The 25440-nt window shown below is 42.6% G+C and overlaps 1 protein-coding gene and 1 long non-coding RNA gene across 4 annotated transcripts in view; one reads left to right on the top strand and one right to left on the bottom strand.

The window, feature by feature from the left end:
* LOC138948601 (glutamine synthetase-like) overlaps positions 1 to 16500 on the bottom strand; it is a 63723-nt gene extending 47223 nt beyond the window's left edge. Inside the window, exon 1 of one of the 3 annotated variants that reach the window (XM_070320160.1) lies at positions 16161 to 16500. The gene's annotated coding sequence lies outside the window, so the exon portion shown is untranslated. Of the gene's footprint in view, positions 1 to 2068; positions 2293 to 16160 lie in introns of those variants that run through there. The other 2 variants (XM_070320162.1, XM_070320159.1) reach the window with 2 other exon arrangements.
* On the top strand, positions 9815 to 13622 carry LOC138948598 (uncharacterized). The gene is made up of 3 exons (XR_011450033.1): positions 9815 to 10087; positions 10669 to 10832; positions 12616 to 13622. It is a non-coding gene; the product is annotated as an uncharacterized lncRNA (long non-coding RNA).
* Positions 16501 to 25440: the final 8940 nt, after the last annotated feature.

Below are 25440 nucleotides of genomic sequence, written 5' to 3' on the forward strand. Positions count from 1 at the left end.
ATGAGCCCGATCGCTTTGATAGTTTCCGAGAAAAGTTTGTCAAAGATATAAAATGTCTAATTTTTCCTTTGACGCTGACCTGTGACCTTGAAAAAGGTCAAAGGTCAACGAAACCATCGTTAAAGTGTAGAGGTCATTGGAGGTCACGACTAAACAAAATATGAGCCCGATCGCTTTGATAGTTTCCGAGAAAAGTCCAACGTTAAGGTGGTGTCTACGGACGGCCGGCCGGACGGCCGGCCGGACGGCCGGCCGGACGGCCGGACAGACTAACACTGACCGATTACATAGAGTCACTTTTTCTCAAGTGACTCAAAAATTAAGGATACTGGGTTGGATACTGTCTTGGTTTTAATGCATTTTATTTTAACAGTGATGTTTATTTTGGGAAGAAATGAGGTCAACAGGAGTTTGGGTGCGATTTCGGCTCAAATGTACTTTAGCGCCCTGAACTTTTACCCGGCTGTTTTGCGCTCGATTTTCACGCTCACTTCTTCATTGACGTTCGAATCGATAGTTCGATGTTTTGGCATTACATTCACATCAACAATAAAACAGTACTGCTTGTTCATCATCGTCGTCCATCAACTCTCCACAACAGTAAATCCGTAACGCGCTTGTCGCCATCTTGTTGCAAGGGACGCGACTGGACACAACCCAACAGCGTTTCCGCGAAGAAAAAAAACAGACATGCGCAGTGACCCTACCGTAGCTCAACCCTGTTCCTCGCGAAAACTCGCTCGTTACCTCATTTCTTCAGCGCACCAACCAACCTTGAATTCACACTGTTTTCTTCAGAAAAATCAAATCACCGAAATAGGCTACACAGTACTTTTGTTCAACCCACCAACCCACCGTAAACCATAGACCATTTATTTGGTCTATGCGTAAACACACACTATTTTTGTCCTTCCAGCAAACCAACGAAACAGTGAAAGGGCCAATGACTTGCTGACATGACCTGCGGAAGAAAACCGCAATATTGATCACACGCAGGGTAGGTCAGTGAGTGACAAGGGTAAAGGTCGCTGTGGCTTTCACTCAGTGCTGCGAAGTGTGTGTGCCGTCACATGATGTCAACAAATGCTGATAACGATGATGCAATGCTACCTCTCTCTCCCTCTCTTTCTCTCGTGTCCGGTGAGAAGTGTGTAGTGAGTGTGCGTGTGCCTGTGTGTATGCGCGTGTGTGTGTGTGTGTTCCAGTGTGTCATTGTTAGAGAGAGAGAGAGCGAGAGAGAGTCGTGTTTGTGTTACGAGTGGGGTAGGTGGATGCGATGTGCAGTAAGTAAATACCGGGCCAGGCAAATCAACTCCTAAGTAAACGAGCATCAAACTCACGCCTATCTCCCTAACCCTCAACTGTTTGTGTACAACTTTCAACGTGAACGTACTGTTTTTCACAAAAAGTGTTGGAAACAAAATTGAAAAGAAAATAACCAAGACAAGAACGAAGGAGCATCGATAAGATCAAACGGACAATCGCAAAACTTCGGTGTAATAAGCAGAATAAATGCAAAACGGGGAGAGAGAGAGAGAGAGAGAGAGAGAGAGAGAGAGAGAGAGAGAGAGTGAAAGAGAGAGAGAGAGAGAGACTGAGAGAGAGAGACTAAGAGAGAGAGAGAAAGAGAAAGACTTGAGAGAGACTGAGAAAGAGAGAGAGACTGAGAGAAAGAGACTGAGAGAGAGAGACTGAAAGAGAAAGAGAGAGAGACTGAGAAAGAGAGAGAGACTGAGAGACTGAGACGGAGAGAGAGAGAGACTGAGAGAGAGAGAGACAGAGAGGGAGAGAGAGACTGAGAGATAGAGAGAGACTGAGAGAGAGAGACAGAGAGAAAGAGACTCAGAGAGAGAGAGAGAGACAGAGAGAGAGAGACTGAAAGAGAGAGAGACACACACAGAGAGACAGAGAGACACACACACACACACACACACACACACAGACAGAACGAGTAGGAAAGACCTTCTGCATTTCAAAAACAACTAAAACTCCACTACAGAAGCAAATTATGCAATTCTGTTAAAAAATATAAAAAATACAGCAATAAAGAAATAGCAAATCAGCTTACCTGATATAGTGATAACAAATCCTAAAACGTCGATCGAATGTTGTCAGATAAATTCAACTCAAAATGTTGACAAGATGTGTATACCTCTGCTCGGACTTCACGAGAAAACGAGTAATGACGAAATCGTCAGAAACAGAACTCTCGTCAATAGTTCGTTCGTAGTCTCTTCACAGACACGGATACGCTGTGTGGGGGTTGAAGTAGAAGAGAAAAAAAGTCTACTCAAATCACGATCACCACAAGTGAAGGAAGGCGAGTTCACACTCAGCCCACAGCAGGGAAGTTCTGGGTTTTTGTGCCCGCGGTGACGCAGCTGATGTAGCTGTTGACATGCCGCGAACGCGTGCTTCGCAGCAGATCAGCTGACTGGTTGAAGCGTCAACGCTGTCTGCTTGCTCAGCAAGGCTGTGTACTGCGCGGCTAGTGTACAGTATGGCAAGCGAGTTCAGTCTGAATTCACTTTGTGTGTTTGTTCGTTTGTTTGTTTGCTTGTTACCTTCTTTGTGTGTTTGATTTTTCTGACACGCTTTCACAGCTCGTTGCCAGTCGAATTGAACTTCCGGACAGGCTACTATTATGTGTGTGTGTGTGTGTGTGTGTGTGTGTGTGTGTGTGTGTGTGTATGTGTGTGTGTCAGTGTGTGTGTGTGTGGGTGGGTGTGTTTGTGTGTGTGTGTGTGTGTTTGTGTGTGTGTGTGTGGGGGTGTGTGTGTGTGCGCGCCACCCACGGTATGTATGTATGTATGTATGTATGTATGTATGTACTAGAGGAATACCCGGCTTCGCCGGGGTGAATCGCGAGACAGAGACAGACAGCGTGGCGGTTCATCACAATCACCTCTGCAGGCGAAGTCCTGTCAAACGGGATTGAGAATTTTAGAGCTTATTTCTTAGCCCTATATTATCTGCTGTGGCTTCTCACATGCCAGAACATACAGACAGACAAAAGCCGCTAGACCCCATCACAAACAGAACTCTATAATACATAGGTTTTTGCCTACACACACACACACAAACACACACACACACAGAGAAGCCGTATATATATATGCATATCTGTATCTATAAATATATAGAGATAGGTGAGAGTGTATTTTTCGCGTGGCTATAAATTGATTCGACCTTTTCACTTTGACAGTAAGAACAACTTACGGGTGCAAGGGAAGCGTTCTGGACAGCGCAGTGACATTCTAAAAATAAATAGTAACTTACAACTGAACGGGAAAGCCACACGAAGGAAGGGAGATAAACGCCAAACACTGGAGAAGATAAGGAAGAGTTACTTATAATGGTGAAATGAACACAAAAACGAACATGAGTTTAGCGCTGCGCGCTGAGAGCACGTGTTGAAATATCTCATCGATGATATTGTGTCCGGGGTGTAGCTGAATACGGTGTCCAAATTTGAAAAAGAACCACCGAGAACTTTGGCGTTGTGATGTGGTGTAGCGGCTATGGTGTGTCGGTATGGGGGCCCGGGTAAGCTGAGGTGGAACCAAAATAGCTGAGGTGGAACCAAAATCGGTTCCGCGCTGCGCGCTGAGAGCACGTGTTGAAATATCTCATCGACCAGGTTGTGTCCAGGGTGTACCTGAATATGATCACCAAATTTGAAACAGATCCATCGAGAACCTTGGCCGCGCATCGCGCACAGACACACAGACAGACAGACACACAGACACTAGTCGTATATATATATAGATGTATGTATGTATGTATGTATGTATGTATGTATGTATGTATGTATGTATGTATGTATGTATGTACATGTATGTATGTATGTAGGATGGGATGAAAGTGGGCGAATATGCTTGAGTGAGGACTTATCTACAGCCAAACGGTTCGTATGTTCGTTTACGTGTATATTTCTCGTTGAAAACTACCCATGTACCAAATACACTCCCTACTCCTTCCCACAACTATAAATTTAAGCTCTACGTGGTTTCAAAGAGACACATTTTGATTTGAATGGGGGACACTTGCCGTGAAGTTGGCGACCATGCTTTGTTTACACCGGCCTGGGCCCGTATTCTTGAAACAGCTGCAACTCATATACTGGCCTGTAAAACCACTTCCGCTCGATAAGTCCACTAAGATATTTATGAAACTCCGGTAAGGACTTAACCGGGTGTCTCCGAGCTGTAAAGTTAGAGGACCCATCCCCCTCCTCTAAAACCGTCAATTTTTAATACATCTTGCTTAAATATTGTTTGTAAATTTATGTCCCTCATGAACACACATTGGTGTCATTAAAGCACCAATGCATTGCGGACAAATACGAGATACCGCTCGCGAAAGATTTCAACCGATGCTCGATCATACCGGCTTGTGGTGAAAGCGTGCTAGCGTCTTCTTTTAATGCATTACAGTGTCAGTGATTCCGTGGCCGAACGGTACTCTCATTCGCCTGATGGGCGATTGAGTCGAGTTCAAATCGCCATCTGCCCGTAATTTTTTACTCTTTGGCATTTGTTTAATTTTGTTTATTTTCTTCATGTGCAAAAGAGTACGTTATAATAGCAAATTGATTTAAACAAAAAATTGTAGGCAGGAATGCTTTTGTTTTTTTAAATCTTTGGTTAACATGATAAAGTTTGTTAACTTAAACATGTAAACATTTGATTAAAAAAAATAGAACTATGAAGAAGGATGCTCCCCGCTTAAACAAACAAAGGTGAGAGAGAAGACAAAAAAACACTAAAATGCGGTAGCAGCCACCTGCATGCAACTGAGATTAAAAACAAAAAAATAAAAATAAATAAAAAGGGTCTCCCCGTGTTTTTATTTCATTCAGTTTGTTTGAGTAGTTTGACTTTGAAACTGACACGCTGGCTAAAAAGCTGCAACATTGTGTCTTTTAAAGTCAAACTGTCGTTTAACTACCGCCCAGTATTTATTTTTACTGCCCAGTAATTATTTATTTTTCCCCTGTATTCATGTGAGTCTAGCGGGAGGTCGGCAGCTACCGGCGTGTCAGTTTCAAAGTCAATAGCAACAACCCAAACAAACTGAATGAAATAGAAACACGGGAAGACATTGTTTTAATTTTTTATTTTTAACCTCAGTTGCATGCAGTTAGCTGTTGCTTTTCGGGTCCAGCGGACCATAATAGGCCAGATCAGGACCCCGTTGCATGCAGGTGTACAGGGTTATAATACCTAGTAAACGCCCACCCCCCAGTTTCGACTAGTGGAGTAGACAAGGAAAATAAAAGATTATTCAGTCTGCTGTTATTGTTGTTTTTCAATTGTTTCCTTTCCTTTGACATGTTTCGGGGATTGGACAGAAAAAGGTCGCCGTACAGTTGTTGATGGCTTGTACCGCGGACTGCTCCAACAATGGTCTTCATCTTCAAAGCTTCATCTTTGGCGGGAAGTGATGTCCGAAGAGGTTGATTTTGTGTGTTAGTGGTGTGTGTGTATGTGTGTGTGTGTTTGCGTTTGTGTGTCTGTGTGTGTGTGTGTGTGCGTGTGTGTGTGTGTGTGTGTGTGTGTGTGAGAGAGAGAGAGAGAGAGAGAGAGAGAGAGAGAGAGAGAGAGAGAGAGAGAGAGGGAGGGGGGAGTTTTGTGCAATAACAAATGACCAAAATATCGTTTTTCTAGCTAAGGACCCGCTCCTGCCAAGGGTATAGTACCTAGTAAACGCCCACCCCCCACTTTTGAGCAAAATTGGTACATAGGGTGGGTGGGCGTATACAAGGTAGTTAACGGTAATATCATAACCATAAATTTTAAAAAAATCATTCTGGCCTAAAATTAATTTTTTAAATCAATTTTGATATTACAATGTACTCGACTCTTTTGCACACGAAAAAAAAAAAAAAATGACAAAGAGCAAAAAAACCAAGTCGCGTAAGGCGAAATTACTACATTTAGTCAAGCTGTGGAACTCACAGAATGAAACTGAACGCACTGCATTTTTTCACAATGACCGTAGTCCGCCGCTTGTGCAAAACGGAGTGAAACTGACGAGCCTGTTCAGCGCGGTAGTGGTTTCGCTGTGCTGCATAGCACGCTTTTCTGTACCTCTCTTCGTTTTAACTTTCTGAGCGTGTTTTTAATCCAAACATATCATATCTATATGTTTTTGGAATCAGGAACCGACAAGGAATAAGATGAAATTGTTTTTAAATCGATTTCGGAAATTTAATTTTGATCATAATTTTTATATTTTTAATTTTCAGAGCTTGTTTTTAATCCAAATATAACATATTTATATGTTTTTGGAATCAGGAAATGATGTAGAATAAGATGAACGTAAATTTGGATCGTTTTATATAAAAATAATTATTACAGATTTTTAATGACCAAAGTCATTAATTAATTTGTAAGCCACCAAGCTGAAATGCAATACCGAAGTCCGGCCTTTGTCGAAGATTGCTTTAGAAAAATTTCAATCAATTTGATTGAAAAATGAGGGTGTAACAGTGCCGCCTCAACTTTTAAAAAAAGTCGGATATGACGTCATTAAAAGTATTTATCGAAAAAAATTAAAAAAGGTCCGGGGATATCATTCCCAGGAACTCTCATGTAAAATTTCACAAAGATCGGTCCAGTACTTTGGTCTGAATCGTTCTACACACACACACGCACAGACAGACAGACAGACACACATACACCACGACCCTCGTCTCGATTCCCCCTCTATGTTAAAACCTTTAGTCAAAACTTGACTAAATGTAAAAAAAAAGTAAGGCCTGACTCGACTGAATCGCGCATCAGGCGAATTCGATAACCGTTCGGCTACGGAATCAGACAACAAATTCTCGACACTTTAATGCATTAAACAAGACGCAAGCACGCTTTTGCAACACGCCGTTATGATAAAGCATCGGTTGAAATCTTTCGCGAGCAGAATCTCGTATTTGACCGCAATGCATTGGCGCTTAAATGACACCAATGTGTGTCCATGAGGGACATAAATCTACGAACAATATTTGAACAAGATTTATTCAAACTTGACGGTTTTAATGGACAGTGTTGGTGAAGTTACTGACAGGTAGCGACTTTACAGGAGGGGGATGGGTCCTCTAACTTTACAGCTCGGAGACAACCCCGTAAGGACTTACTGGTGTTTCATAAATAACACTTAGCAGTTGGCGGACTTATTGAGCGTAAGTGGTTTTACAGGCCAGTATATGAGTTTCAGCTTTTTCAAGAATAAATCTTGTTCAAATATTGTTTGTAGAGAGGAGCAAGCATGAGGAATCTCCTATTCTAAACATAACCAATTCTGGTAGCTGCCGACCTTCCGCCAGACACACATTAATACCGGGGGAAAATAAATAATTACTGGGCAGTAAAAATAAATACCGGGCGGTAGTTAAACGACAGTTTGACTTTAAAGGACACAATGTTGCAGCTTTATCAAGAATACGGGCCCCGGTGTCAGTGCGTTTTTGGTATAGCCGAATATACGGCGTGCACTTTTTTTCTCGCGTATGCAATTATGTCCACCACCAGAGATATGTACAGGCTTTTATACGGGAGGAACATCCTTCAAGGTAAAAGTAAGTATACATAGGAAAAGGAGGGCATGGGGAGGCTAAGTAAATCTCACCCCATTGAACTTGGGGGTAACTTCAGTTCAACCATCTCGAGTTCATTCTTTAAAACTCTCTATGCAGTTAGAGTTTGTGTTTAAAGGCACATTAAGCCTCCCGTAAACCATCACAGATACTGTCACTCACCGCTTTTGAACATCCTAGGTGCCCTTCGTCAAGAGAGAGCAATTTTCAAAGAATTTATTTTTGCGTTGTTTACTCTTACCCCTGAGCCATCGCGAACCCGTGTGATCCAGTTTCCTTTTTGGCTCACGTAAGTGTAGCCTATGCGATGCTAACTTTTGTCTGTCTGTGCGTGCGTGCGTGCGTATGTATGTATGTATGTCTGTGGTAGAAACTTTAACATTTGACTGAACACCGAAATACTAATTTTACCTGGTTATTATCCAAGCAACAGCTTCAAAATATTGAAGCAATGATCAACATTTCGTCGGCACGTATGTAGTTAAAGTGTGTATCCAAAGAAAACGGGTGGTGGGGTTTTTTTTTTTTTTGGGGGGGGGGGTAAAAACAGGTGACTGGTTTGTGTCGTGTGTGGTATGTAGACCAGGTCAGGGGTCAAGGTTAGGTCAGATCGCGTGAAGGATTGTGGTATAGATACAGTTATCACCGAGCTGCAGTTCGCCGATTCGGAGAAGACGATTTCACATTGTTCGGTTTCGTAGCTCCAGAAAAATAGATAAAGAAGATACCAAAGGAGATTTCCTACAGGTTAATCTGCACATGGTTTTTCCAGTGTCTGCGCGGGGAAGCGCTGTCGAAAGCGCAGTGTCGATCTGGCCATCGTGTCCCTGTAAGTAGGCTACAGACAGACAGATCTAGATCTAGTGTCTCGCACCGTGTCACCTATGCTCACTGTGTGTGTGTATGTGTGACGGAGGGATTGATTTTGTGTTACTGTTTGTCGATTTCTTACGTGAGCCTTGAAGGCTTCGGCTCTTGTTTCACAATGTAGTCGTCAGTTTGTGATTTCAATGCGACTCGCTGTAAGCTTATCTGCAATAGCACGTTATTGTGTACCTCTCAATCTAAACGCTACAAACGGCTGCGGTTTACACGAACTAGAGCGGTGGCAGTTAGATAATCAGAGGAACGGGCGCAAGGCACAACCGTCGTCTGCTACGAGAAAGACGATTTGCGTGACACGTTTTCGGGCTTTTCTTTTTCAAACTTTCAAAACTTCGAATTGTAAGCCCACTGAACTTGTCTTGATGAAAAAAGAATTATTTTATGATTTAAGAATGTTTGTGTAACAAACTGTCAATTTATTATTTAGATTTTAAAAGTTAGTTTTAACTTAATTTAAGCGCCAAAACGAGGCGCCTGATTTGCCGATCAGACGGTCCACGAAAATAAATTCTTTGAAAATTGCTCGCTCTTTACGTAGGGCACCTGGGATGTTCTCAAGCGGTGAGTGTTTAAACGAAAGGGTGTTTGTACTGTGTGTAAAAGCCTGACAGTATCTGTGATGGTTTACGGGAGGCTTACTGTGCCTTTAATTGCTAGCGGCTACACAATCATGCATAATCAAAATGAAAGTATCCTCAAACGCAACGCCGTGAACGCCCACCTCTTGATACTGTTCTAACAAATTTCCCTTCTGCTTCAGTAAAATGGAAACACGATGTTTGCGTTTCATCTGTAACATCTATATGAGGTACAACAGATAACACATAGTTTGGTTTAATCAGTTCCGATGACTTAGATTTGACTTTATCTGAAACTTATATTTTTTTAATCTATTCTAATGAGACGAGAAGTGCATAACCTTTTTTCATTTTTTATTCCAGAATTGTTTAAAGGAAAAGTCCAAGGTTTTTAAATATCCCCAAAAACTTGAAAATCGAATGCCAAATGTTACAAACATCTCTGGAAAAATATTTTAAAAATTGAAAAAAAATTGTTGTTGTTGTAGTTGAAGATTTAGTGTTGCGGGGCTAACCAAGACAAGTCGCCTGGGGTCAAGTAGTGGTCACGTGGTTTTCGGTGCACTGTGACGTCGGTGCACTGTGACGTCACAAGTTATTGTGTTGATTCTACCACTAGTACCAGCTTGATTTTCACACAGAAAAGTCGCCACTGTATGCCCGAAAAGAATGCCTCGGTGGAGAGCAGCCGCAAACTGCAACAACTCGTCAATGTCCCCAGGCATTTCATAGCACACGTTCCCTCATAAAACTCTGAGTCTCTTGTGGAAATGGAAGAGATGTGTGCAGCACAAGCGTGCAGATTTCAAAGTGTCGGGCACTTTCTGGACACAGATTTCGCCATTTTTCTGCAGCACAAAAGTTGGCGTTTCATCCCTGAAACAAATGTTTTGACCACTGGCAGTGTCTTCCCTTCATAAAAGTCCGGAGAGGGCAGTATTACGCGAGGCTGGTACAAGTCGACGAGCCATCGAAACTCCGAGGCGACATACGAACAGCGGATTATCTCACAAGAAGGAATGCGTTGAAGGTCAGAGTACATGCTTTTATTTTCATGCATACACGTAAACATTGTTTTGCTGCGCACCGAATACGAATTGGTGCAGAACAGTGTGTCTGGGTCCAGCTGATATTCGCTGGAGTACAGATGCGCCACAGGCTAGATCTACAGAGTTACAGAACGGTCTGAGCTGAGCTAAGAGTAAGAGTAAAAAGTAGTCAGGGTTGTGGACACGTAAGACAATGCGTGTGTCACGTTATCTATTCTATTCAGTCGCAAACTATCCCCTGATATCAATTCATGAAATTGGCAGCGTTTGCTGGAATCACGGTTTAATGCTATTTTTACCAGATCTAAACTGTTGGTGGATGTGCAACCGGTAAGGTAAACAGACACCTGCATGCTAGAGACAAGAAGATTACGAATTGTGCCGGGAATTAATCTGTCTGCATTGACTGAGAGACGCAAAACCAATCTAATTGCTACAACATGGATACACATCCAGACGACTTCCAGAGGGTGTCTAAATGTTCAGTGTACTGTATAGATCAGAAGCATACTTTCGAATTGATTTATACTCGCACTCAGTTTCTCTGTTCGTTTACTTCCAGACCTTTCATCATCACTCACGGCCACTGGTCAGAACAGGTCACTGGGCACTGACACCGTGACCATTCCAGATTTTCCGGTTCTCCGTGATCACAACGCAACTGTTGACCAGTCCTGTTCCTACCGTCCAGAATCACCACATGAGAAAACCAACGTGCCATTCATCGTAATATTTTTGTTTTGTTTTGAAAATTAGTGCCTTATTCTAGCTTTTCAAAAAACGAGAAAGTGTCTTTGACAGATACCATCCAAATAATACATTATGAAAACAAGTTCATTTCTACTCATGTTAATCGTTTATGCTTTCTGTGCTGAGCGACATATGGATTTAATTTCTTTCGTAATTCACCTCCCGTCGACCTGCAAAACTATATCTGTCGAAGTGGTTTCAAATAAAGTTAGTATGCTTCCGATTAAAAAATAAAAAAGGGGTATTTTCTTAAATGTTTAATTATAGACCAAAACAAAACATTCACGAGTATGTTGTTGACCTGATGGTCTTTATGGTAGACAGCAAGAGTTGCATGTTCAAGAAGTTTAAGCAGTACATTTGAAAGAGCAAGGTAATTTAAGGTGGTATAATTTTAATGGTAGGTTCCACTGTAAGGCGACATGGAGGGTATCTTTGACGGACTCATTCAACATTCATACCCATGCACATCACCTCAAACACATAAGCTTTGTTCTTGAGTCAAATTTATTGGCTTCATAAATATTGTGAATTTTTGTCCGTTTGCAGATTGGCTTATCTATGAGTATGATTTTTTTCGAAAATATCTTGCGATCTACGTACGCATAATGTAACACGTGAAGAAGAACATAAAAAGTTCGTCAAAAGAAATCTAATTTGCATTTCAACCCATTTGCCTTCCTCATTGTTAATTTTTCTTCATAAAGACTACTTGAAATAAACAAAATGTTTAACCATTTCAAGGAATCTGAACACGTTTAAAAAAAATGCAGGTCTTTGCTCACTATATCAGATCTGCCAAGGCTCAGTTTACACAGGAAAAATCATCTCTCGACTTGAACACATACCAATAATCAACAGCCTCACTGCTTCTTGGAGCTGGATTTTGTGTGTGGAATGAATTACACATGTGGCATTTTAGAATATAATTCATAGAAGATGTACATTCGTGCAGAAAGGCTTAGTTTAACAATTAGGCATTCGTGATGTTCTCTTAAAATAACTAACATGTGTTCCCTTTACCGGGCCTCTGAACCAGTTGTGTGAATATGCAGGTTAAACTCGTGCCTTTTCTGTGTTATCAGTGTATTTCTCATCCAGGCATGGAAGCGTCCTCTTAAATGGACAGCCCTTCGACAGCCTTTTCCGTGTAAACGATTGGGTTAAAAATCTCAAATCTGACAGGGCTTTTACATGGGATGTGGCCATCTTTCCGTTGTGAAAAATACCAGAACTCAACACTCTGTATGGGTACTCTCTTTGCGAATGTAGAATTTTATGAATTAATTTCTTAAACGCCACACGTGTAAAACATTCCCTAAAAAATGCAGCTCCAAAAACCAGTCAGGTTGTTGATTCCTGGTTCAAGTCAACAGATTTTGTTTTCTATGTAAAAGTCTTCGCAGATCTGTGTAGTGAGCAATCCTGTTTTGAAAAAGGACGTGCCTTTAAGCCTGTATAGACGGTTTGATTGTTGAGATACCTGGTGGCAATGACCGCACGGGTGGCAAGAGGTAGTAATGCACAGATGACAACAAACCGACTTGCATTTAAAAAAAAGTTAGGAGGCCTTGATAGGGGGAAACATTTTGTTAATTTCCAGAATCTTTATGAAGAAATAATGAACGAGAAGAAAGTCTGGCCTTGAAGTAAATGCAAATTAAACTATGTATACTTTTGACAAACTTTTTTCTGTTCTTATTCACATGTTATAATGTGTGCAGAGATCGTAAGTTACTTCCAAAAAACCATGTTTCAGGCAACAGGCAAACGGACAATACTGGACACAGGCTATGCTGACCGGCTCATGGACCGACTACCTGATGCTGGAGTACACCAACAGTGTAACAAGAAGAGCAAACGCTCGATCGAGTCACTTTCGCAGTTCTGAATATTATATGAGGCATCAGATGGACAGGAAGAAATTGCTATTCACAACACAATGAGTCACGTTCACATAAAATTTGAGCCCGGTCACTTTTATAGTTTCCGAGAAAAGCCCAACGTTAAGTTGTGTGTTGCCGAACAGAAAAGGCTAGTTATCTCCCTTGTTTTTCTGATAACGTTCGTAAAAGGCTACAGATGTAAATACTTTGATGTAAAGAATAATCCTACAAAGTTTCAATCACATCCGATGAACTTTGTCAAAGATATAAAATGTCTAATTTTTCCTTTGACGCTGACCTGTGACCTTGAAAAAGGTCAAAGGTCAACGAAACCATCGTTAAAGTGTAGAGGTCATTGGAGGTCACGACTAAACAAAATATGAGCCCGATCGCTTTGATAGTTTCCGAGAAAAGTCCAACGTTAAGGTGGTGTCTACGGACGGCCGGCCGGACGGCCGGCCGGACAGACTAACACTGACCGATTACATAGAGTCACTTTTTCTCAAGTGACTCAAAAAGTCTGGAACAAAATGTTGCAGCATGTGAACCATGCACCGGACCACGTGACAACCCATTATCATCTTCAAACCATGCAGGAATCTGTTCAACCAAAGATACTAGTTCAACACAGTCACACGATTTGTAAAAGTATATTTCAGCCTTCTGTAGCTCAGGGATTTTGAACCCCACTCTTCATCCGTTTGTGAAAGTAATTCTGATTGTTTTGACTGCACAGGTTGGTAATGGTACTCTGATGCTTCTGCCGAGAAACCCCACTCGCTTGCGCACCAGCTGCTGCCTGTTATGGGTAAGCGACGTGCCAGTATTTCCTGCAAAGCAAGACAGAATAAAACAGCAGCTTAGTTTGAGCTTTTAAGACATTCGTACCAGAGAAAACGTGTACGTGTTTGTTTGGAGAGGGTGGATAGAATCATAAGACACGCTGTGTCTATGTGACGTAGAGCAGGTTTTCAAATTCATGCTGAAGCACTGTGTGATCGCTATTTTTTTTATGGCATATCTTACCTTGATTTCAGATAGACTGGGAACCGAAATGAGGATGTTTACATGAATAAACTATGCTGATATGTATGTGTTTAGAAATAAAGAATAGTTTTAATGATATATGATGGTGTGTGTTTTTTTTTTAACCCAATGTGATATGTTTGTATTTGAAAACAAATTGTACACTCTGTTGTCAATTTTACTTTCAGATAAATAAATCTATCATAATGGAAATCATCTGTTTGTGTTGTGTTACTTACCCATTTTGATCAATGTTGAGTCGTCCATATTCCTGTGTGTACGCATAGTATGCAGTTTGAAGGTAGTAGATGTCCGAGCAAACATAGGAGGATGTGCTGTTAGGCTGTCTATCTCCTCATCCAGGTTTTCCAGATATTTGAATTTCGTTCCCTCTTGGAGTTTCTGCACTGACACCTGATAAGCAAAATACACGTATCACTCTGTGATCATGGCAAAATGTTACGTATCATCTGTATGCCCCGTTCAAAAATTACCTTGAGATTCAAAGGTATAGATCTACACAGAAATTGCAGTGGATCACAAAAACAACACGAACAGTAGTACATATATTCAGTTTAAAAATTCATGCATTGAGAGTCAATAACCCGATTTAACCCCAGGTAGATTCAGGGTCCCACTGACTGAATCTCATATGGTTGCTTTTCGGCACACACCACACTTTTTTAATGGGACTGTAGGTTTTGTTAATACAGTAAAATATATAGTAGCAACGTACTGTCTGTTCGTGACGTTTGAGAATACCGATCTATGCACCAACGCATTGTCTTTTTGTAGTGTGACTGTCCGATATTGCGTAATCCTAAAAATCAATGATCAAAAAGTTTGAACTGCTGTAATCTTGTTTCAGCATAATATGTCTGACAGTGCTTATTTGCTTCCAAAACGGCTTGCGATATCACGCCATCAGCGTTTCTCCACTGCTCAGAAAATCTTATGATTTCAGATCTAGTTTGAGATCGGAAATCACGTGTGCTCGTTTAAAAAACTAAATTCATTTATTACTTCCCTTTGACCGTTTCGCAAGAAAAATGTCAGGATCACTATTAGTATTAGCACATGAAAGCAGCCCACCGCCATTTCAAAAAGGTTTCACTGTTTAGTGGTGTCGATGTCATGTAGTGTCTTACTGTCGCAAATAAAAATACCAGGATAATTGCAGTTTTGTCCGCAAGAAACAGGCTTTGCGCAATGTTAACTTGCTGTCTACATGTTTCGTTGTGTGACTGAAGAATTACTCAGAATTCCAAGAGAAAATAAGGATAGTCGCGTGTGAACATCACTGTGGAAGCATTTATTCTAAACTGGGCAGTTCAAGATAGGAAAATAAACAACACCAGATGCCTGAAATAATAGCATAAATCCATAATCTTTAGATCTACATGCTTACAGATCTGTGGAAGCACATCAACTGATCTGTGAAAAACACACCTGACTTCGATCTAGCATGCAAGAGGTAGCGACTACGGACTAGTGTGTCAACATCACAACAAAGAGAATCACATACCATTTCGTATTGCCGCTTATGCTGGCTCTGTTTCTTGTGGCCTCGCCAGCATTTTGACGACGAAGAGGCTCAAACGGGCACGCTAAAACCTCAGGCTGGCTGAAAACCGGTCCGTATTCCACTTGTCTTCCTCACTGCTTGAGCCGGCCATGTTTGTTGTTCAAGGCTCGTGACGTAGCACACGTATGTGCACAAGGTCATGAGCCAAGACTGCGCGCGCGATGGAACGATTCAGAACAACCAAAAACGAGTCAAAGTATACTTTTTGGATTTCTGTGTTCATTTTTACACACGCATTTGTGTTTGATGAATTAAGAGGGTCAACATATCAAAAGTGACCCTAAACCTTGGACTTTTCCTTTAACTATCCTGGCGACGAGAACGCTGAAGAAGACGAAGTCGTTTAGTTACCCGTCAAAAGAATGTTTTAATTCCGAACACGTCAGATTCTATAAATCCGAATCAGACAAATCGTGTGCCTTCCCGGTGTCACTGCCCGTACACGATCGAGGCACATTCTGTCTCTTCAAAAAGCTTAGTCCCACTTTGACATTGAATTCTGCGATGTTCCCCTTGACAACTGATTGACAAAGAATTATTTTCCCTTTCACAGGCACCTCAGATTCTCCTCAGATTCTCCTCAGTGCAGTTGCTGCGTCAGTCGCTGTGTGCGCGCACGCGTGTGTGTGTGTGCGCGCGTGTGTGTGTGTGTGTGTGAGTATGCACAAGATATCAGAGAGAGACAGAGAGAGACGGACAGACAGAGAGACAGAGACAGACAGACAGAAAAATGGCGGAGTGTTGACGGACATAGTTAATTTGTGACACTAGTCTTTTCTTCAATGTTACGTTCACAGAGTCACTCACCTTAGTTTTGCGTTGTCGAGAACATAAACTCTGGCTGTCCTCAGCGAAGCTTGTATTCACATTATTTTAGAAAACTTCGCAGTGGTTTTCGGCAGGGATATCACTTTGGTCAACGGTGCGTGGAAGTCAGAGGGGAAGAGCCAGCAAAAGAAAACAAAACAAAACAAAACAAAACAAAAGCAAATAAAAGACGAAAACCGAACTCAATCCATTGAAAATGTTAGAAAGAATGCCGCAGTATGACTACTGTGGCTGTCCCATGGGTTCATAATGATAGGATATCCAACATAAGCTAGACGGTCCCAGCTAGAACCAGCGACAACCGCCTGGGGGGTGGGAAAGTTTTGCAATGAAAAAAAAAAGAAAGCCAAAATGTCGTCATTAAAGATTTCGTCATCGGCTAATGTGGCGTTTCTGTGGCGGTCAGTCTTGGTAACTGAGACCCAAAACTTTTGGTTGGCAGAGACCTATTCTGAACAAAATACCACGGTGTGTGAACTGATTCCGTTCGTACATCCGGATGTTTCCTAGCATACAGCGTCTTTTTCGGCACTTGCTCCAGGAAAAGAATTGCGGTAAATCGTGTGGGCAGCGCACATTCGTTATGATGCAAGGTAGCCAATTTGTTTGGCTATGTGCACAATAAATGCCAAGGTGCTAGTCGACCTCATGGTTGCACACGCGGGTCAAACGTGACAGCTTGCATGATTTTAGACATTTTCTTGTTTTTCTCGCTCTGTAATCAAAACTGACCCCTGATTTGAACATGTGCACCAAAACCATTACCTGTTACGACATTTCGCTTGAACAGTATGCTATTCAGACTTGGTCGTGTGACAGACGTTTTCTTCCACACGAGATTACGTTGATTGTCTAACGAAGCCGTCAGCTAATCGAGTGTGGAAGAAAACACTGTCACACGACCAAGTCGGAATAGCATTTATGTCTCACAGATTCAACAGAGGAGAGAACAAACACGTTTTGCGTACTCAGGCTTGATAAACCTAAACACAGGAGCAGCCGTTGTGGAGAGATCTACTTTTTGACGAAAGTGACCGAACAACTATGAATGACGTCTCGGTACATGTGAATGACGTCACAGTCATCGTCACAGTCTGTATCTTTTGAAGCATCGTAATCTTCATGACGTCTTTCTGTGTCTGCATCCGCGAAATGTTTGTTCTTTCCGGGATCTTTGTTATCTATGTTCATAACTCTGTCCTTCTAGATTCAGACTAACAAGCCTCGTGAGCGGGCCACTTTCCAAGGGCAGCTAAATTCGCGTATGGAAACAGTTCTGTCGTCTGGGATGCCGTTTTCAGTATTCTCAGCGTTGAAGAATTTGTAAAGAGAGGAAACGATAATAGCAGGAGAAATAAAAGTCGTGTGTGCATTTTGGGGCTTTTGGAGGGACGATTTCGAGTTTGAATCCGTTCTTGCACATGCTCCAAAGCGTGTAACATACAATCTTGCACACGTTTGCTTTAGTACCGTAGTGGCAAAGAAGGAAAGCGTGTGACATAAGTTTATATAGCCTGATTGCTTTTGTACAATCACTTGTTTTTTGAAAACATGCCGATTCTGTTCGTACGCCATGATTCAGTTCTTACAAAATAAAGCGTTTCCGTTCGTACACATTCATTTGATCGGGGAAAAACAGGCCCCCACTACAAGTTATGTGTGTTCCAATGGTCGTCATGTAGCACAGAGTACGCCTACGAGTGATATTGGACCCATGTGAACTGAATTGAATGTGTGTTGAGTTTGCATCAGACAGTTTTGTTTTCGTTCGTACTGATTTTGACGAAAACAGGTGTCCGTTCGTACCTCTTTCAGAATACAGAATACAGAATACAGTATTTATTGAGCCAAGTGACATTAAAAAAACATTTAAAGCACAAGGAATTTAGCGTAGTGTTGGTAAAATCACGCACACACACACACACACCCACACACACACTGACACACACACACACACACGCCCACACATTCACTGACATACACACCAACACACACACGCCCACACTACAGCAGTCACGATCACACCATCACACGCAGGGCAGACATGAGGTAAAACAAATGACAATCATCTATTAAAAGAAAAAGTACAAAGAGTGGTCTAAGATGCTGGTGGAAGGGTCTACACAGAATACAATTTTATAATCTAATGCATAGTTAGAACTAGCCCATCCCCTCCACCCACCCACTCATGAATGACTAAAATAATGCAGCTAAAAAATATAGAAAAAAATAAAAATCACACATCAAAGTCCCACTCAAACCCCCCCCCCCCCCCTCCCCACCACCACCACCACCACCACCTAACACTGAGTCACAGGATGTGGTGAGCTCACCGCCAGCAGGATCACAGACTGCGAAGCTGCCCAACTGAGGGATGGGATGCGTTAAGGGAGGAAACAGCTTGGGGGAAGAAAGAGGTCTGGAGACGTCGAGTGCGTGCCCCCAGGGATCGGAATCGACGACCTGAGGGCAGGCGCTCGAAGAGGGGATGGCCAGGGTGGGACTCGTCAGCCACAATTTTCTGGGCTCTGGACAGCATGCGCTTGGCATAGAGGGATGCTAGGGAGGGCAGCTCACAGCCGACGATCCTGCTAGCAGTGCGCACCACACGCTCCAGCTTGTTCTTGAGCAGCTGGGAGGTGTTGCCGTACCACACTGTGATGGAGAATGTCAAGATGCTCTCCACCACGGCCCTGTAGAACTGGACCAGGATGACCTGGCTGAGGCGGAACTTCTTGAGCTGGCGCAAGAAGTAGAGGCGTTGCCGCGCTCGCTTGACGATGGCGTCAACGTTATCATCCCAGCACAGGTCGTTGGAGATGGTGGTGCCTAAGAACTTGAAAAAGTCCACCATCTCGATGGGATCGCCGTTGATGATCAGTGGAGCCACAGGGCCTTTTTTCCTGCGAAAGTCCACCACCATCTCCTTGGTCTTGGTGGCGTTCAGCAGGAGATTGTTGTTGTCGCACCACGACACCAGACAGTCGACCTCCTGGCGGTACACGGTCTCATCACCGCCGGTGATGAGACCTTCGGCTGTGGTGTCGTCAGCGAACTTCACCAGCTGAACTGAGTCATGAGAGGCGACGCAGTCGTTGGTGAAGAGGCAGTAGAGCAGCGGTGAGAGGACGCACCCCTGGGGTGCTCCGGTGCTCAGGACCAGCGTCTTGGAGAGGAGGCCGTTGACCTTGACTGTCTGGGGGCGCTGAAGGAGGAAGTCAAGGAGCCACAGGCAGAGGGAAGGGGCAAGGTCAAAGAGGAGGAGCTTGTCATAGAGTTTTTGGGGGATAATGGTGTTAAAGGCCGAGGAGTAGTCCACAAAGAGGAGGCGGGCATAGGAGTTGGGGGTCTCGAGGTGCTGGAGGATGAAGTGGAGGGCAACGGCGACAGCGTCGTCCACAAATTGTTTCCGTTCGGACGCGTTTTATGACGCTCGTGATTTTGGTTGAAAGCTCTGACATGGACTACAGGATCTTTTCCGTGCGTACTTGGTCTTGTGCTTGCGTGTACACACGAAGGGGGATAAGGAACTACCAGGTCGGAAAAATCTCCTCCCTTACCCCACCAGGCTTCAGGTCGGGATTTGAACTCACGACCTTCCGACTAAGAGGCCGATGTCTTATCTGTTAGGCCACTGAGCCCGTTACAAAAACAATACCTTCTTGAATCTCAGCTGCTTTGTTTTCTCAATTTGTTCACACCCAACAATGCCGTTGTAAACTAACATAAAGTCCAGTATTTACTTTACTTGAAAACGTTCCTGGGAACTGTTTCTTGTGACATATCATGCATGACATGGAGGTAGGTTTTAAGTTACGCATCACAAGAAAAAAACATTAATGTTTCACAGTCCTACTAGAACGGGATGAAACAGATTGAATATTTGTTTTTTAAGACTTTAATAATGAGTTTTTCTTCAACAGACAAGTGGTGTAATACAAATGTGTGGGGGCCCGGTAGCTCAGTTGGTAGAGCACTGGACTTGTGATCGGAAGGACGTCGCAGGTTCGAATTCGGGCCGGGACGGACACGGGTCAACTTTATGTGAAGACCTAGAGACGGAAGCCATATATATATCCCACCACCGTGTCACCACAATGGCACGTAACAGACCTCGGTCATTCTGACATAAAAGTACAGATTGCTGATACCACTTAAACACGCATACACTTGTGTATCTCATCAAATGCCGTGAGGGAGTAAAAACTAAAATTATCATATAATCCATATCATGTCCTTAAAAGGCGAAATATTTAGCCTGTAGGACAGTAAGCATTCTCTCTTTCCTTGAATGGCATTCAACAACACGGGGCAAGAAAAGTTAAAGATATAGTCTCCACGCCGCCATCTTGGAGAGTTTTCTGCCGAATTGGGCCGATTTGAAGAGTTTGGGGAATCTAGTGTACCTTAATTAAGACGCACCTGGCTCGGTTTGCTCAATAAAGCACCAGAAGTATGCTAAATAATTAAATCAAAATGAGTAAATTGGCATTTCGACGTGTCCGGGCTCTCCACCATTTGAAGATTAAAATTGGCCGTCAACAGACTGGTTATCGTCGCCTGTGCTCGCCGAGACGGCTGCTGTCATGACAACTGGCAAAAAATGGCGGACGTATCGCAAAGAGCTAGCACATTTCTCAACGAAATTGAGTCCAGAAAGAAAAGGAAACCAATGACAGAACCTGAACGGAAGCGACGCAGACGACAAACTACAGCAGAACGCAACAAGCGAACCATATTCATAGGATATCAATGGGAACGATTTGTGTTGAGGGTGTAGCAGTATACAGCGGTGTTTTCAGGGTGTAGCAGTACACAGCGGTGTTTCCAGGGTGTAGCAGTATACAGCGGTGTTTCCAGGGTGTACGCGGCAGTATACAGCGGTGTTTTGGTCAGAAACATGTCTTTAAATATCTGCTTTTCTTCTGCAGAAAAAAACCCAGGCTCATTTGAATGTGAGCACTATTTAGGCATTACGTCACAGCTCCTACTCCACACCAACCTTCACAAATCACGGGTGGGGAACTGTTCCGCACCGTATCCGTTGGGACTGGGAGCGACGTGTTCCGGTTGTGGATAGTCGCTATTTTTCACTTCACAACCGGATGAAATTGTTTTTGGATCGTTTAATAAAACAATAATTTTAATTACAAGTGTCCGATTTTTAATGACCAAACTCACTCATTAGTTTTTAAGCCACCAAGCTGAAATGCAATACCAAACCCCAGCCTTCGTCGAAGATTGCTTTGCCAAAATTTCAATGAATTTAATTGAAAAATGAGGGTGTGACAGTGCCGCCTCAACTTTTACAAAAAGCCGGATATGACGTCATCAAAAGTATTTATCGAAAAAGAACCCGTCCGAGGATATCATTCCCAGGAACTCTCATGTCAAATTTCATAAAGATCGGTCCAGTAGTTTGGTCTGAATCGCTCTACACACACACACGCACAGACAGACAGACAGACACACACACACACACACACACACACACACACACACACACACACACACACACACACACACACACACACACACCACGACCCTCGTCTCGATTCCCCCTCGAAAATAGAAATGGGTGGGGTCAAAGCCACCACTCAGAAGTTAGCTAACACGACTGACATCGTATCTCATTGGTCAAGCAAGTTAACGAATCACAATCTTACAAACACACATGACTGAAAGAGGAAAGTGACATTCTAACACCCTCTTAATGAGGCTTTGATCGGAGCGCGTCAAAAGACATCACAAGAACATTCCCCAGGAAGCTGCCCCCGGTTCGGCCATAAAGTTGCATAACTGACCACCTGTGGGCCCGAGGTGCCCGTCTCTCCCTAGGAGAGCGGCTTGACTTCATAGAGAACAAAGACTAGTCTCTAGTGGATGGACACAGACGGCTAAGCCCGTGTACGGTCCACACTCCACAGGTGTCTGGACATGAGCATCTCACAATTTAAACGAAAACAGATAACTTTCTAAATTAAAATATGTGCAATCTGGCGTATTCTGGGAGTATTTGTCCTGAGTTTTAAAGGCTAAACAATTTTTTTGTTTTTTACCCTTGGAGGAGGTACATGGCCAGGCCAAGGGAGGAGGGGGGGGGGGGTCCGGGCAACAGGAACCCCCCCTCCCCCTGGATCCGGCCCTGTGGATGCTATCTCGCAGTGGATATTATTCACCCTTTCTACAGTTTGTTAGTACAGCAATCTGTCGTGTTTATTTATTATTCTCGAAAGTGCATAGTATACCGATATTTTATTTGTCAAGCAGAAAACTGATTTTCATGTATTAGTGCTTTGCTTTCACAATATCGTTTTTGATTATTAAAAGCTTACCTAGCGTATTAACCAACAGATGACTGACTTTAAAGAGAGAGAGAGAGAGAGAGAGAAGGCGAAGGCGAAGGCGAAGGCGAATTTTTATTGCATCAAACACAATGTGTATGTACAAGGGGGAGAAATAGTTAGCATGTGAACAAAGTGGACTTGACCGTCCGGAAGCAAGGCAACTTAAAATCAACACCTAGCACAAGAAGTAAAAACAGAGAAGAAAAAAAAATACAGTAAGATGAAGACAAGGATTTTGGGTTGTACGATCATACCGGTCTATTTCACAATTGATTTTCTCTTTGTCTAAACGCGTAGAACACATAATTTGACAATGCAATCAGTCGTAATTTGTTGTCAGTCTGTAAAATACACAACGATGAGTTGGAGAACTGGTCAAGGTCAAAACAAGCACCAATGTACTTTTGACGGATTGCATTGTAAGCTGGGCATTTAAACAGGAAGTGGTTTTCATTTTCTTCAGTTGATTTACAAAATGTACAATTTCTGGATTCAGCGCACTCGGGATTATAGCGCAGTTTATTTACCTTCAATGGTGTAATGCCCAGTCTGAACTTTGTGTACATTTTGCGTATGTACTGGTTTTCAATGACACCCAGATACTTTTCTTTTTCAAGTTCTCCTTTAAACATCCTGTATACATCAAATCTCACACTTGTATCAAGTTTACAGTGCCAGTTTTGCTCAAAGCAGTCTTGCAGACGTTGCTGTAATGTTCTAATAAACGCACATTCCCTACCTACAGACCCGTTCAACCACACATCTCCAAATCCATTCATGCAAAGGAGGCATTTAACTTGTGAGACCCAATTCTGTTTTCCCCTTTCAACTGCGTTTTTTAACATGATGTATGACATCTTTGCATATCTCGAATCCGGCATACAGTTAAGTCTCAACCAGTACTTTACGCTTCGGATATTTGCTAGGATTGACAAAGTGCATCTTCCAAGTTCCCCATACACCATCTGGTTTGGACTGTTTGACGAGATCCCGAGTAATCTTTTACAGGCATACATGTGAACCTTTTCAATCTGTGAACAGTCAAAACATCCCCATAGTTCTGAGCCATAGAGCAAGATGGGAGCAATTTGCGCATCAAATAATTTGAAAAATATGTCCATGTCGTGGCATCCTATATTCCATAAGACTTTAAAAATCTCAATGACACCTTGTTTGGCTCTGGTGATTGCGTCATTGAAAGAGAGATTCAAACGGGCTTGGGTTGTGAATGTCAGACCGAGATACTTGTAAGAGCTAGCACTTGATACTTGCGCGTTTCCGTAGAACCATTTCTCACTTTTGGCTAAATGACCACCGTTTCGAAAAACAACGACTTTGGTTTTATTCATGTTTAGCCTTAACCCAAGACGCTTTGAAACGTTATGTAAGATGTTCAGTTGGTTTTGCAAACCCACTATGGACGATGATAGCAGTGCAATGTCGTCAGCGAACATCAAAAGAAACAGTTCGATCTCGCCGGGAAGCATTTGAATTCCGTGTCTGCCCTTACATATTATTTCCGAGGCAAGTTCGTTTATAAGAAACGAAAAAAGCGTTGGGCTCGCTAGACAGCCCTGCTTCAGGCCTTGTAGGCATTCAAAATAATCAGTATTGCCAGAGTTACATCGGACGCAAGAGAGAACAGATGAGTACATTGACCTAAGCATGTTAAACATTCTTCCTTTTACACCAATCTTTAATAAAACATTCCACAAAACATTCCTTTTAACGGTGTCAAACGCCTTTTGAAAGTCCACAAAAGCAACATATAACTTCTTTTTTAGTTGAAGCTGCTTGGTAACTGCTGCATAAAGAGTGAACATGTGGTCAATTGTGGAGTAATTTTTTCTAAAACCCGCCTGTGACTCAGAGAGAATGTTGTTTTCCTCAGCCCACGCTGTCAAACGGGCATTCATAATACTGGTATACAACTTGCTCACACAACTTAACAAAGAGACGCCTCTATAATTGTCAGGGTTCTCATCATCACCTTTCTTAAATATTGGTTGAATGATAGCCTTTGCCCAATCTGAAGGGTAGTCACCAGTCCTAAAAAGGTCGTTAAACAACGTCAAAAGATAGGGGACGATTGTGTCACCTGTGGTTTTTAAGAGATCATTTAAAACGCCATCTGGTCCCGCTGCTTTCCCTTTTTTTAAGCCACTTAAAGCAGTCCTCACTTCTTCTTCGGTAATATCACTGTTGAGAATGTCGCAGTCAAGTTCGTTTTCTTCTTCAGTGTCAGTATGGTCATGTTCTTGAACATGCCTTCTATCCTCATCCTCGTTAAGTACTTTCTTAAAATGATCATACCATGCCTGATTGTCAATAGTTCCTGCGGGTTTACGTTTCCTCCTGAATTTCTTTATCTCCTTCCAAAATGCATGAGAGTCAGAAATATTCAACAGCAGGCTATTCACTCTATTTTGTTTATGACTGTCTTTTTTCTGTTTGAGCACTTTGGAGTATGACTTTCTCTCCGTTAGGTATAACATCTTTAACCTGTCTTTCTCTTGTCCTGTCTTTTCCTTTTTGTACATCCGAAATGCCTTGCGTGTTTGTCTTTTTAATTTTCGGCATTCAGAATCGAACCACTTGTTGTTTTCGGAGATTAAAGGTGAGTCATTTTTAAACACCCTTTCCATTGGTTTGGCAGCGTCTTTCAAAGCACACGTAAACAACTCCACTGATCCCTCTGCGTCCTCTTTGATCATAGCTGTAGCAGCGGCCAGTTTGTTTACAAAGCTTTCAGACTGGATCAAAGTTTTGACCTCTTGCTCTTTTTCTCTGTCCCATATGAGTCTTTTTGTAGGTGGCTGTGTTGCTTCACTGATGGGAGGACGGACATGGGCACAATCGACGCTAAACGTAAACCAGAGGGGCATATGCGATGACTCAACTCTCTCATCTAC

This window comes from Littorina saxatilis, linkage group LG15, assembly GCF_037325665.1.
Source record: "Littorina saxatilis isolate snail1 linkage group LG15, US_GU_Lsax_2.0, whole genome shotgun sequence".
Taxonomy (NCBI): domain Eukaryota; kingdom Metazoa; phylum Mollusca; class Gastropoda; order Littorinimorpha; family Littorinidae; genus Littorina; species Littorina saxatilis.